General features: G+C 43.7%; 9 non-coding genes across 9 annotated transcripts; 3 read left to right on the top strand and 6 right to left on the bottom strand.

The window, feature by feature from the left end:
* The first annotated feature begins 1378 nt into the window (after positions 1-1378).
* trnar-ucg (transfer RNA arginine (anticodon UCG)) lies at positions 1379-1451 on the top strand. The gene has a single exon. It is a non-coding gene; the product is annotated as a tRNA-Arg (tRNA).
* A 419-nt stretch (positions 1452-1870) lies between these two features.
* Positions 1871-1943, bottom strand: trnat-cgu (transfer RNA threonine (anticodon CGU)). Its single transcript has one exon. It is a non-coding gene; the product is annotated as a tRNA-Thr (tRNA).
* A 298-nt stretch (positions 1944-2241) lies between these two features.
* Positions 2242-2314, bottom strand: trnam-cau (transfer RNA methionine (anticodon CAU)). Its single transcript has one exon. It is a non-coding gene; the product is annotated as a tRNA-Met (tRNA).
* Positions 2315-2752: 438 nt separating this feature from the next.
* Positions 2753-2825, bottom strand: trnam-cau (transfer RNA methionine (anticodon CAU)). The gene has a single exon. It is a non-coding gene; the product is annotated as a tRNA-Met (tRNA).
* Positions 2826-8444: 5619 nt separating this feature from the next.
* Positions 8445-8517, bottom strand: trnam-cau (transfer RNA methionine (anticodon CAU)). The gene has a single exon. It is a non-coding gene; the product is annotated as a tRNA-Met (tRNA).
* A 109-nt stretch (positions 8518-8626) lies between these two features.
* Positions 8627-8699, top strand: trnar-ucg (transfer RNA arginine (anticodon UCG)). The gene has a single exon. It is a non-coding gene; the product is annotated as a tRNA-Arg (tRNA).
* Positions 8700-9295: 596 nt separating this feature from the next.
* On the bottom strand, positions 9296-9368 carry trnat-cgu (transfer RNA threonine (anticodon CGU)). Its single transcript has one exon. It is a non-coding gene; the product is annotated as a tRNA-Thr (tRNA).
* Positions 9369-9468: 100 nt separating this feature from the next.
* Positions 9469-9541, top strand: trnar-ucg (transfer RNA arginine (anticodon UCG)). The gene has a single exon. It is a non-coding gene; the product is annotated as a tRNA-Arg (tRNA).
* Positions 9542-9670: 129 nt separating this feature from the next.
* On the bottom strand, positions 9671-9743 carry trnak-cuu (transfer RNA lysine (anticodon CUU)). Its single transcript has one exon. It is a non-coding gene; the product is annotated as a tRNA-Lys (tRNA).
* Between the last annotated feature and the right edge of the window lie 257 nt (positions 9744-10000).

Raw genomic sequence — 10000 nt, 5'->3', positions numbered from 1 at the left:
TTTAATAAAAATGTAATTGCTGCTATATTCATATCTTGACGTATATAACCCTTAGTTTTAATTTCAGTTACTACTCTTAGAAATAATGGAGCAAACATTAACCAGAAATGTTTAAAAAATATAGCCGGATAGCCGTCTGGACCAGGTGCTCTGCCATTAGTGTCTAAAGCACTTTACAACTCATCTATAGTAAGCGGGGCATCTAGAGTATCTTTATGTTCAGTAGATAACTGAGGTATATTTAAGCTATGAAGGAATACCTCAATATATTCAGGGTTAGGTCTATTAATTTCTGAGTATAGATTTCGATAATAGTTATAGAAAATATGGTTAATTTCTTCTGGTGATTGTGTGCATTCACCATTTATATCTTTAATAGCCATTATAAGAGATTTTTCCCGATTCCGTTGAAGTTGATTTGCCAGAAGTATACCTGATTTATTATTATATTCAAAATTATTATATCTCAACTGTTGTATTATAAACTCTGTCTTTTTAGATAACATGTTTTCTAACTGTATTTTTATATTTTGTAATTCCGTCCATATTTGATTATTTGGGTTTATTGCATATTCATCCGTTAGTTGTTTAATTTTATCTTCCAAGTATTTTTCTAATTTTTGATCCTGTTTCTTTTTGTAAGTTGAATATGATATAATTTTCCCTCTAATTACCGCTTTCCCTGATTCCCAGTGAAGGGATTGAGATATATTTGGAGAGTCATTTATTTCCAAAAAATCTGCCCATTCCCTTCTTATAATTTTATCAAACTCTACGTCTTTCAGTAGTGAGATGTTAAAACGCCATATCGGGGGTAGTTTAAAGGTAGAGTCAATTTGTAGAGTGAGGGGGACTGGTGCATGATCACTTATAATTATAGAATGTATTTTTATAGCAGTTTTATCTACAATACAAGGCTACTTGGAAAAAAAGAAGTGAAAAGTGAGGGATCATCAGTTTGTTTGTTTTTTTGTTTTGTTTTTTTTGTTTTTTTTGTTTTGTTTTGTTTTTCTCTTTAAGAGTGAATGCATCCAACCTTATGTTGGTGCGACCATCTGGCCTAATGGATAAAGTGTCTGACTTCGGATTGGAAGTAATTGGGCTAGCAAGCTTCTTAAATGACTTTCATATCAAAAATATATTATATAGACTATGTATGAATGAAGCTGAAGTCTGTTTTAACTGACGAGATTTGGGGAAAAAAACAGCCATGCCCTGTATAAGGATCGAACTCGTGACCTTCAGATTATGAGACTGACGCACTACCTACTGCGCTAACAAGGCGACTTCAGAAAAAAGAAGCATCAAGTGAAAAGCGAGGGATTTTTGTTTTTTTTTGTTTTAAGAGTGCATGCATCCAAACCTTATGTCACAGTGTGACCATGTGGCCTAATGGATAAGGTGTCTGACTTCGGATCAGAAGATTGAGGGTTCGAGTCCCTTCATGGTTAGCCAACTAATTGGGCTAGCAGACATTTATTTTCTTCTTAAATGACTTTCATATCAAAAATGTATTATGTAAAGGATTGAACTCATGACCTTCAGATTATGAAACTGACGCGCTACCTACTGCGCTAACAAGGCTACTTCAGAAAAAAGAAGTGAAAAGTGAGGGATCTTTTTTTTTTTTGCTTTCTTTAAGAGTGCATGCATCCCAACCTTACTACACAGTGTGACCATGTGGCCAAATGGCGTCTGACTTCGGATCAGAAGATTGAGGGTTAGAGTCCCTTCATGGTTAGCCAAATAATTGGGCTAGCAGCAGATTATTTGCTTCTTAAATGACTTTCATATCAAAAATGTATTTTGTAGACTATGTATGAATGAAGTCTGTTTTCACTGACGAGATTTGGGGAAAAAAAAACAGCGATGCCCTGTATGAGGATCGAACTCATGACCTTAAGATTACGAGACTGACGCACTACCTACTGCGCTAATAAGGCTATTGAAAAAAAAAAGTAAGTGAAAAGCGAGGGATCAGCATTTTTTTTTTTTTTTTTTTTTTTTCCAGAGTGCATGCATCCCAACCTTATGTTGGTGCGACCCTCTGGCCTAATGGATAAGGTGTCTGACTTCAGATCAGAAGATTGAGGTTTTGAGTCACTTCATGGTTAGCCAAATAATTGGGCTAGCAGCAAATTATTTGCTTCTTAAATGACTTTCATATCAAAAAGGTATTATGTAGCCTATGTATGAATGAAGTCTGTTTTAACTGACAAGATTTGGGAAAAAGAACAGCGATGCCCTGTATGAGGATCGAACTCATGACCTTCAGATTATGAGACTGACGCGCTACCTACTGCGCTAAGACGGCTACTTGAAATAAAAAAATGAAGTGAAAAGCGAGGGATCAGCACTTTTTTATTTTTTTATTTTATTTTATTTTTTTTCCCAGAGTGCATGCATCCCAACCTTTTGTTGGTGAGACCATCTGGCCTAATGGATAAGGTGTCTGACTTCAGATCAGAAGATTGAGGTTTTGAGTCACTTCATGGTTAGCCAAATAATTGGGCTAGCAGCAAATTATTTGCTTCTTAAATGACTTTCATATCAAAAATGTATTATGTAAACTATGTATGAATGAAGTCTGTTTTTTTTTTTTTCACCCTTCCCCACCCCACCAAGAAGTGTGTTGTGTGCCCAATTTGTATATTTACAAAGTGTATAGTGCAAAACGAGTAAAGTGAGTAAGAGGAGCGACCAGTGGGGCTTCCCCCAACCCGGCGTGTGTAGGTGGCCCCCAAAACAGCCATGTCCTGTATGAGGATCGAACTCATGACCTTCAGATTATGAGACTGACGCGCTACCTACTTCGCTAACAAGGCTATTGAAAAAAAAAAGTAAGTGAAAAGCGAGGGATCAGCATTTTTTTTTTTTTTTTTTTTTTTTCCAGAGTGCATGCATCCCAACCTTATGTTGGTGCGACCCTCTGGCCTAATGGATAAGGTGTCTGACTTCGGAGCAGAAGATTGAGGTTTCGAGTCCGTTCATCGTTAGCTGAATAATTGGGCTAGCAGCAAATTATTTGCTTCTTAAATGACTTTCATATCAAAAATTTAAAAATGTATTATGTAGACCAGGGGTGGCGAGATCCGGTCCTCGAGGGCCGCAGTCCTGCAGGTTTTGGATATTTCCCTTCTTCAACACGGCTGATTCATGATCAGCTCATCAGCAAGCTCTGCAGAAGCCTGATAACGAGCCTGTTAATTGGAATCAGCTGCACTTCGAGCAGGGAAATCTATAAAACCTGCAGGACTCCGGCCCTCGAGGACCGCAGTTTGCCACCCCTGATGTAGACTATGTATGAATGAAGTCTGTTTTAACTGACGAGATTTGGGGAAAAAAAACACCATGCCCATTGCGAGGATCGAACACATGACCTTCAGATTATGAGACTGACGCGCTACCTACTGCGCTAACAAGTCTACTTGAGAAAAAGAAGTGAGAAGCGAGGGATCATCACTTTTTTTTTTTTTTTTTTTTTTTTTGGCGCTTTAAGAGTACATGCATCCCAACCTTACGTGGCCTAATGGATAAGGCGTTTGACTTTGGATTAGAAGATTGAGGGTTTGATTCCTTTCATGGTTAGCCAAATAATTGGGCTTGTAGTAAAGGCTCAGCCTCATATTAAATCTAGTTCACGCGCACGCGTAAATGTCTCACGTTGTAATGCGTCACATCGCAGATTTCCTGTTCCGGTTTGCGTCAGTTGCGATTGAGTTAAGCTAGTTGAAGCCAGTTTCCTTTAGAAATTACATTTACTCACCCCATTGATGGTCTTTTACGCCCTGAGTTGATGACAACAAAGTCAGTGCTCGCGTTGTGCCTTTAGACTCTGAGCCTGCCGCAGTCGGGGTGCTTGTGAGCCAGCTAGCCACATTAGCCCGCTAGCATCGTGTCGCCGTCACTCGCGGTCATTAATATGTGAATATATGCGTATGCTGTATGGTATTTGCATATTGTAGTGTCCCGTAAAGTGACGAGCGTCGCTCCTCCTCGCTGCGTTATTGTAGGAGGGGCGGATTTATGTTAAATGTATGTAGGCTTCTCATGCAGTCACTAAGTGCAGTTAATTTCACGACCACGAGATGGCGTACCTACACTGCGTTCCTTTGGTACTTTGTATTGTTGAGGTGTTGTATGTTTGGTGCTGCCAGTATTTAGACATTACTGCATAACTTATGTTATGTTATGTTATGTTATGTTATGTTATGTTATGTTATGTTATGTTATGTTATGTTATGTATATGTGAGCTTTGGGTTATTTGGTTTATTTGTAATAATATTGAGCTAAGATTAGTTATTATATTTTTCTGTTTGTTTTGCAGACTCAATTATAAGTCTAGTCAAGTTCCTTTAAGCCAATTTCAATTCTTGTCTCCAACGTCCTGTCAACCAATGTATATTTCTGGCGATCACCCCATCAGTAAAGGCTACTGAATTACATCCTGGGGTCCTGTCTCTTCCTACCTGTGCTCTGACCGGCACACCGTCGTGTTTCCAATTAGCCACATAAAGAACCAGCTCCTTCCTGTCAGCTCCACTACAAACGAGGTCCTTCGAGCCGGATAATTGGTTATATGATGGATCCAGTGGAAGAGATGGATCCTGCTACAAGACCTAAGCGACGAACCCGGCCCCCTCCTGCCCTACAGGATTATGAAGTGGATTATGTAGGATACCAGCCACGAGAGTATTCAGCCCAGGCGACCCTATTCCGGGCACCTCCTCCCCGAAGCTCCTATGGGAATGCTGCTCACATGGAGACCCCTCAGCTAGCCCCAAGTCGTCTTCGGAGAACCAGTGCGGAATGGGACACTTTCCTCCAATCCACACCGCCAGTCAGCTCCTATGACAGTTACCACTTACCCCACGTGATCAAAGAAATACAGGAGGAGAAGGCGATGTTGCGCCAATCACAACAGTGGATTCAGTCAGGCTTAAACCAGCTGAACGAGACCCGCAATGAGATCAAAGAACTAATAGACCTTGCTCGCTCATGGAGGACTGGAGTGGCTCAATCCTATATTCCTGCTCCAAGTACAGCAACCCACTCAGGTGCTGCCCGCCCCTCAGGAGGAAAGGGATTTGCCTCTTCCGCCCTGGCCCAAACCCGAGCCAGACCTGCCAAGTAATATGCAATCCCTCAAGATCGAAGAGGCCAGTAATCAGCGTTTCTACTCACCCTCTTATGTTCCTGCTCACTCCGTCGAATGGCCTCCCCCGCCACCTCCATGTCCATTCTCAGCTCCAGTGAATGCAGAGATAAGACACTCAGCACCTAGGGCAGCTCTGCAGCCATCAACTTTCCACGTGCTTCCTCCTAGCCATAGCATCTCACAACCCTTATGTGAACCAGTATATCGAGGCCCCAATCCTACCATTCCTAAATTCAGTAAACCAGATCCCAGTGAGTTTGCAAGGCTGCGCAGAGCTCTGGAGAACATGCTTCGAGCCAGTTATACTGAGTTGTTTCGCTATCAGATCCTGGTCGATCATCTTGAGTTGGAAGAAGTAAGGCTCATTGCTGATGCATATTTGAATTCTCCAGGACCATACACTTACACCCTGGCAGCCCTCCATGATAAGTTTGGCCAACCACATCAACTTGCCCTTGGGAAAATTGCTAGTGTCCTGGAGGCTCCTGAAGTTAAGCGTGGTGACATTGCATCATTTCAGAAGTTCTCCCTTCAGTTACAATCCCTAGTGGGCCTCCTGCGGACCCTCGGCTCAGCTGGGGAAGTTGAACTTCAGTGTGGCTCACATGTAGCACGCCTACTAAGCAAGCTTCCTCCCGAGCAGCGTGCTGACTTCCGCCGCCACCAGGGTAAGCAATCAGGAACTAACCACACCCTCCACGACCTCTCAGAATGGCTCAGGTTTGAGTCGTGGTGTCAAGGATTTGACAGTCAGACCACCACCCGAGCTGGAAAGGAGAGGCCAAGCGGAAAGAAGGACAGTCGGCCTGCCAAACAATCTGTGACAGTCCTGCATGGAGTTGGTGAGGCCGCAACTCCGCCTCACATGCAGAGTAAAGCGGACAAAGGGAAGTCTAAGACTAGCCCCTACTGCGCCTACTGCGAGAGCAAGGAACATTATTTTAGTCAGTGTACTGAAGTTGCAAAGCTCTCCACAGAGCAGCTTAAAGATTGGATCCAGGCCAACAAACGCTGTTGGCGCTGTGCACGTGCCCACATAGCCGCTCAATGCACCCTGAAGAAGCCCTGTAGCATTTGTCAGAGAAAGCACCTTCTAGCCCTCCATGAGGTGAATACTAAGTCAGGAAGAAGTAACAATTAAAGAAGAGAGCTGTTTAGTTAGCTCGGCCTCCAACACCCTCTACCTTGATCGGCAGGGCGCAGGGAACAGAGTCATGTTAAAGGTAGTCCCCATCCTCATCCACTACGGAGCACGGACTTTGAACACCTTTGCGATCCTGGATGACGGATCGGAAAGATCAATGCTCTTACCTATGGCAGCCAAAGCTTTGGGCATGAAAGGCATTCCTGAAGATCTTCCTCTGCGCACAGTAAGGCAGGATGTGGAAGTGCTTCCTGGATACACTGTGTCCTTCCGTGTCTCTTCCGTCAACAATCCTCACACTAGTTACAAGATTGAAGGTGCATTCACAGCCAGCCGTCTTAGCTTAGCTAAGCATACCTATCCTGTTGACCGCCTTCAGCAGAAGTTCAAACAGCTCTGTGGCTTGCCCATTCCTGCCTTCAGAGAAGCTGAGCCGTCACTCCTGATTGGCTCAGACCAGCCTCACCTTGTCACACCAGTTGAATCTGTCCGGCTAGGTCCCCCTGGTAGCCCTGCCGCCGTCCACACAAGGTTGGGGTGGACCCTCCAAGGCCCCGTTCAGCTCACGAGGCGGCGCGCCAGCTCAGTTCAGTGTCTGTTCACATCTTCTCCTCCACAGCTCGAGGAGCTCTACAAACACGTTGAGAGGCTGTGGACAATGGACTCTGTCCCTCCTCGTCCAGAAAAGGAAGTTGTGCGGTCTAAGGAAGATCAGTTAGCAGTACCCATGCTCAAAGCTCGGACTACTCGTGTTGACGTGAATGGCATCCAAAGGTACGCTACACCACTGTTTCGCCATCCTGACATGCCGTTGCTTGTAGCCCCCAAAGATTCTGTGATGCCGCTATTACGCAGCACCGAGAGACGCCTCCTGAAGAATCCCAAACAGGCAGAGGCATATAAGTCAGAGATACAGAAGCTCATGGACTCTGGTGCAGTGTGTGAAGTCACATCCGAAACTCCTCATCCGGAGGAATGGTACATTCCCCAACATCTTGTCAAGCACAATGGGAATTCGCGCCTTGTCTTTAACTGCTCCCACCAATACCTACTTGCTGGTCCGAATCTCGGGGCTTCGTTGTTGGGAGTCTTATTGAGGTTCCGCGAGCGCCCCGTAGCAGTAAGTGGGGATATAAAGGGGATGTTCCATCAGGTGCATCTTATTCCTGAGGATCGGCCCTTACTCAGATTCCTGTGGCGCGACTTGCAGGTGGACAAACCCCCCAGCGTATTTGAGTGGCAGGTCCTTCCATTTGGCACAGCCTGCAGCCCATGCTGTGCAACCTATGCCCTACAATGCCATGTAGCCGATCCTAGGCAACCAGACGGAGCCCTCAAGATCTCAGTGGAGAAGTGTTTCTTCGTGGATAATTGTCTCCAAAGCCTGCACACTCCAGAAGAAGCCAAGTCACTAGTCGATGGTCTCAGAGCCCTATTAGCCTCAGCAGGATTTGACATGCGTCAGTGGGCCTACAGCAACGCAAATGTCCTGAGCCACTTGCCTCAAGAAGCTCGATCCGAAAGCCTGGACAAGTGGCTGGCCGAAGATAAGGCCGACCCCCAAGAATCTACCCTTGGCCTCAGTTGGAACTGGGAGACTGATTCCTTAAGCTACAAACAGAGACCAGTAGCCTATGAAGCGCCGACTTTGAGGAACATCTACAAAGTCCTAGCCTCCCAATATGACCCCCGAGGTTACCTGTTGCTCTACTCCACCCGAGCAAAGCTTGTCAGGCAGCTGTGGGACAAGAAGCGTGGGTGGGATGATACGAACCTCCCCTCTGAACTGATGCAGGCCTGGTCTAATTGGGAAGCTGAGCTGGACTGTTTGTCTGTCTTGTCACTCCCTCGCCCTTATGTTTCCGCAGGTGTCAAGATGGAAGGTGCTAATGAGGTTCACATCTTTGCCGACGCTTCCGAGAAAGCTTATGGGGCTGTGTGACCATGTGGCCTAATGGATAAGGTGTCTGACTTCGGATCAGAAGATTGAGGGTTTGAGTCCCTTCATTGTTAGCCAAAAAATTGGGCGAACAGCAAGTTATTTGCTTCTTAAATGACTTTCATATCAAAAATGTGTTATGTAGAATATGTATGAATGAAGTCTGTTTTAAGTGACGAGCTTTGGGAATAAAAAACAGCGATGCCCTGTATGAGGATCGAACTCATGACCTTCAGATTATGAGACTGACGCGCTACCTACTGCGCTAACAAGGCCACTTGAAAAAAAAAAAGTAAGTGAAAAGCAAGGGATCACTTTTTTTCTTTTTTTTTCTTCTTTTTTTTGCTTTAAGAGTGCATGCATCCAAAAATTATGTCACAGTGTGACCATGTGGCCTAATGGATAAGGCGTCTGACTTCGGATCAGAAGATTGAGGGTTCAAGTCCCTTCATGGTTAGCCAAATAATTGGGCTAGCAACATATTATTTGCTTCTTAACTCATTCACTCCCAGGCGTTTTCACTGTTTTATTGTTTTTTGACTGATTTTGCAATGTCCACTGGATATTGTCTTCTGCTATAAAAACATGGAACCTAGCAAAAGAAAGATTAGTCTCTTCTTTCATCAGGACAAAAAAGGTATATTTTTATCTGTTTATGTTTTGCAGAAATGAGCATTAGAATAGCAAAGCAAAGTTTCATCATTATTCACAAACCTGTTGAGAACACTGGGAAAAAGAGCTTGTTGCAACATGGCCCGTGCTGCTCTCTTATACTCTGTTGCCACCTGCTGGCCATTTTTTTGTAATAACTACCATTGCTGCCTGAGGCTGCATCAAAGCCTTCTTTATGCTCTAGCATTTAAAAAAACAAAAAACAAACAAACGGAAAAAAAACATATAAATACATATATATATATATATATATATATATATAAATAATATTTTGGGAGTGAATGAGTTCAATGACTTTCATATCAAAAATGTATTATGTAAACTATGTATGAATGAAGTCTGTTTTAACTGATGAGATTTGGGAGGAAAAAAAACCAGCCATGCCCTGTATGAGGATTGAACTCATGACCTTCAGATTACGAGACTGACGCGCTACCTACTGCGCTAACAAGGACACTGGAGCAGCAGAAGTAAGCGAAAAGCGAGGGATCATCACGTTCTGTTTTGTTTTTTTGCTTTAAGAGTGCGTGCATCCAAACCTTATGTTACAGTGTGACCATGTGGCCTAACGGATAAGGTGTCTGACTTCGGATCAGAAGATTGAGGGTTCGAGTCCCTTCATGGTTAGCCAAATAATTGGGTTAGCAGCAAATTATTTGCTTCTTAAATGACTTTCAGAACAAAAATGTATTATGTAGACTATGTATGAATGAAGTCTGTTTTAACTGACGAGATTTGGGAAAAAAAAAACAGCCATGCCCAGTATGAGGATCAAACTCATGACCTTCAGATTAAGAGACTGACGCGCTACCTACTGCGCTAACAAGGCTAATTCAGAAAAAAGAAGTAAGTGAAAAGCGAGGGATCATCACGGTTTTTTGTTTTGTTTTGCTTTAAGAGTGCGTGCATCAAAAACTTATGCCACAGTGTGACCAGGTGGCCTAATGGATAAGGTCTCTGACTTCGGATCAGAAGTTTGAGGGTTTGAGTCCCCTCACTCTTCTTAAGAGTGAATGCATCCCAACCTTATGTTGGTGCGACCATCTGGCCTAATGGATAAGGTGTCTGACTTCAGATCGGAAGTAA

Source organism: Festucalex cinctus, chromosome 12, assembly GCF_051991245.1.
Source record: "Festucalex cinctus isolate MCC-2025b chromosome 12, RoL_Fcin_1.0, whole genome shotgun sequence".
NCBI classification, from domain to species: domain Eukaryota; kingdom Metazoa; phylum Chordata; class Actinopteri; order Syngnathiformes; family Syngnathidae; genus Festucalex; species Festucalex cinctus.
This window is presented reverse-complemented; position numbering and strand designations above follow the sequence as displayed.